Source organism: Ursus arctos, chromosome X (assembly GCF_023065955.2).
Source record: "Ursus arctos isolate Adak ecotype North America chromosome X, UrsArc2.0, whole genome shotgun sequence".
Classification (NCBI taxonomy): domain Eukaryota; kingdom Metazoa; phylum Chordata; class Mammalia; order Carnivora; family Ursidae; genus Ursus; species Ursus arctos.
Genome location: NC_079873.1, coordinates 35,961,593 through 35,965,959, shown reverse-complemented (window position 1 = coordinate 35,965,959; position 4,367 = coordinate 35,961,593).

Here is a 4,367-nt window from a genome sequence, read left to right as displayed (position 1 = left end):
TATTTCTGTGCGTGGTTCTTTGCGGCAAATACTGATAGCAATTTAAAATCGCGTGGCTTTTAAACTATTGATTACTGTATATATTATAGAGCTTTTTAGATGTTAAAGGGGACTCATTTTTATTCACTTATAGATGTGCTGGCTTGGTTGGTTGGTTGGTTTTTTTTTTTTTTTCCATCGACTGGCTTTAGGGTGATTTGCTTGTTTAATTGGGGAGGGGGAGGTGTTTTAAGAGTGATTTGTTCCATTTCCTGAGCTTAGTACCTTTACATTTTCTCTTAATTTTCTTTCAGTGCTTACAAGGAAATGCTACCTTTTTTTCTCAACAGAAATAGTTCTTTTTCACGAATTACTGGGTTAAAATTGTGCCAGTGTCTATTCGGACTGTGTCTTGTACACCAGGTGGGCAGATTAAATGTTAATATTTTTTAAAAATCTAGTATCTCAGTACTCCCTTCTCATAAGGGTCTTATCCTCAACCCTTTGTTTCCTCAATCCTCCCGGCAGATACTCACACGACCCTTTATGGAGTATCGTGGATTCTCAAGACACTGGGGACCCTTCCTTGTCTCAAATATTCTATCATTTGTTGAAACAATGTTATTTCTACTTCGATCACTACGGCCTAGACAGTCTTCTGAGGTGTGGAGAAGTAGGAAAAAAAATTCAGCTGCCAAGTTTTTACACCTTTTTGGTTTATAGCTTGCTAAATAACTTGCTATTATTAGTTTATTGTTTGACCTAGTTAGCTTTGAGAAAACAACTGAGCTTTTCTTTTATGACAGATTCCTTTGCAACCAGTGACATGATTATAGCTCCTGGACAGAAGTAAGCCCAAAGGTTTTTCCTGTGTGTATTTCCTTTTTTTTTTTTTTTTAATTTAGAAGTTTACTGAGATAATTGTAGGTTCACATGCAATTGTGAGAAATGATACAGAGAGTTCCTGAGTTCTCTTTACCCAGCTTCCCTCAGTGGTAACTCTTTTAGGGTTCCCAGACCCAATTCCAATGTGGGAGGAGGGGCTTCCCCCACACACAGCAAGCGGTTCTCACGCTATCTGAAGATAGCATCCAATTCCACAGGTTAAGGGTTCAATCCTGCTCCCACTTCAGACACCACTCACTACCCTAGGCTGTCACCTTTGCTTCTCACCGACCAGCTACAAATTGCAGGTTCCAAGGACAAAGAACTTTGTTTGATTAATTTGCTAGAGCAGCTCACAGAACTCAGGGAAACAGTTACATTTGGCAGTTTATTAAAGGATATGAATTGATAGCCAGATGAAGACACACACAGGGGGAGGTCCTGAACAAAGGAGCTTCTGTTGTCATGGAGCTTGGATCCCGGCTTGGTGGCACATGGAAGCATTCTGGTTCCCCAAGCATGAAAGCTTTCCAAAAAAAAAAAAAAAAAAAAAAGGACCAAAAAACCCTGTCCTTTTGGGGTTTTTGGGGGGCTTTATGACATAGTCAGGATTGACTAAGTCATTGGCCATTGGCTAATTCAACCTTCAGCTTCTCCCCTCCCCCAAGGTCAGGGGGCAGGGCTGAAAGTTTCAACCCTATAGTGACATGGTTGGTTCCCCTGGCAACCAGGCCTTGCCCTTCGGTGGGGTCCAAAAGTCACTTTCATTAACAGCAAGACACCCATTTCACCTTTATGGCTCTGAAGTGTTTTCAGGGAACTGTGGATGAAGTCCAAATATATCTGAGTACTATAATTTGGGTCATTTGGGTGAGCAAACATATTATTTCTTATAAATCTTTATATCCCAGTGACATGTTGCAAAACTATAACACAACACTGCAACCCAAATATTGACGTTAATATGATCAAGGTACAGAACATTCCCTCACCGCAAGGATCCCTCATGTTGCCCTTTTGTAGCCACATCTGTTCTCCATTTCTAGAGTTTTGTCATTTCAAGAATGTTCTGGCCTTGAAATCATACAGTATATAACCTTTTGGGATGTACCACCTTTGCTTCTCCAGTCATCCATTGAAGGACATCTGGACTGGTTCCAGGTTTTGGTATTACAAAAGAAGCTGCTATGAACATTCGTGCACAGGTTTTTGTGTGAACATAAGTTTTCACTTTTCTGGGATCAATGCCCGGGAGTGCACTTGCCGGCTTGTATGGTGGTTGCAGTTTCTTAAGAAACTGCCAAACTGTTTTCCAGAGTGGCTGTGCCATTTTACATTCCCACCAGCGTATATGAGCATTCCAGTTTCTCTGCATCCTCACCAACATTTGGTATTGTCACTATTTTTAAGTCATTTTTATAAGTGTCCTGATGTCCTCATTTGCATTTCATGAATGGCTAATGATGTTACACATCTTTTCACGTGCTTATTTGCCATCTGCATATCCTCTTCCATGAAATGTCATTTGCTCAGTTTCTAGTTTGATTATTGGCTTTTACTGTTGAGTTTTGAGAGTTCTTTGATTTGCACATCTTTTCTTATAATCTGTACCTTATTTTATCCTCTTACGGAGACTTCTGGTCTGCGTTATGTTTTTAGGTTTTTTTTTTAAAGATTTTATTTATTTATTTGAGAGAGAGAGCACAAGCAGGGGGAGCAGCAGGCAGAAGGAGAGAGAGAAGCAGACTCCCCGCTGAGCAGAAAGCCCAACGTGGGGCTTGATCCCAGGACTCTGAGATCATGACCTGAGCCAAAGACAGACGCTTAACCGACTGAGCCACCCAGGCGCCCCAGAAGTTTTTAGTTTTGATGTGGTTTGACTTACCAGTTTTTCCTTTTATGCATGGTGCTTTTGGTACCCTAGTCAAATGTAATCCAGAAAGATATATTTTTTTTCTAAATTGTGATTTCCTAAGTCAGTGACATAGTATTGGGCTGTATAGAAAGCGAACTTTTCTTTTTTTTTTTTTAAATATTGCTTTTTTTAAAGATTTCATTTTTATTTATTTGAGAGAGAGTGAGAGCAAGAGATACCACAGAGGGAGAAGCAGACTCCTCACCGAGCAGGGAGCACAGGCAGGCTTGATCCCAGGACCCCGAGATCATGACCTAAACCGAAGGTAGATGTGTAACCAACTGAGCCACCGAGGTGCCCATAGAAAGTGGACTTTTATTATTTAAGTTATGAAGTTTCCTTTGGTGAAAGGAGTCTGAGAACGTTCTGTTCCAGTTCCAACTCTTTATCAGTCTCATCTCCTCTAGTAACTCCTCTCATGTCAGCCTTTGTTTACTCCTTTTTCAGTCTGAGATTCACCAGGCCTAGTTATTTAAAACCTGGGACACATAATTGTATAAATGGATTGTTAAGTAAGAGTAACTTCCCCTTGAAGGTTAAAGCAATTACATGTCCCTCTAGACTTTGAAATTGTTTGCATTTTTTCCCTCTGCATTAGTACACTAAATAACATGTAATAAGGCACAATAATATAAAAGAATGGTAGTCAAGAGCCACTAAATTGGTCCCTTTAAATTGCAACCTGTAATTTGAAAAACACTGAACTAGAAGGATCTTAATATTTTCAGTTAAAGGATTCTGTTCTTCTTTGTGTGCAAATATCCCCTGGGAATAACACATAGGTGCCTAGCAGCCTTTCACACCTTAGAATAAACAAAGAATGTGGTATCGAGTATTGATTGGGAAGGGAGTGGGTCAAAATTGGGGGTCATTGGGGCTCCTGGGTGGCTCAACTGTTAAGCGTCTGCCTTTGGCTCAGGGCGCGATCCTGGAGTCCTGGGATCGAGCCCCGCATCGGGCTCCTCCGCTGGGAAGCCTGCTTCTTCCTCTCCCACTCCCCCTGCCTGTGTTCCCTCTCTCACTGGCTGTTTCTCTCTCTGACAAATAAATAAATAAAATCTTTTAAAAAATTGGGGATCATTATAAAAACGAAAGGAGAGAAAGAGGTAGCCAGAGTGAGGAATTGGGAAGGAGGGGAGAAAAAAAAAATGAGGGGAAAAAAAAAGAATAAAGGATTGAGTTCACTAGCTCTAAAAGTTATGACTGGCTTTCAATGAGTTGTCAACTCTGAACTGTCATAAGAAGGACACAAAAATCTTACTGAAGGAATGATGAGGAAGAGGATAGTTCTCTTTTCCACCCAACCAAATAATTATATCAATACCACTACCAGTACTATGACTAATAATTGCCATTTCCTGAGTATACGTGATGTGTCCGACACTGTACTAGGGCTTCAAAAACACTGTCTCCCTCAATTATGCCAACGGTCCTTTGAAATAGTATTATTTTTCCCATTTTAGAGGTGAGGACATTTAAAATAAAGGAACTTAACGTAACTTGTCCAAATCCACAGCTGCTTAATGATGGAATCCGGATTCAGACCCAGGCCTGTCTGGCAGAGTCATTCCCCCCTACTGTACAACGT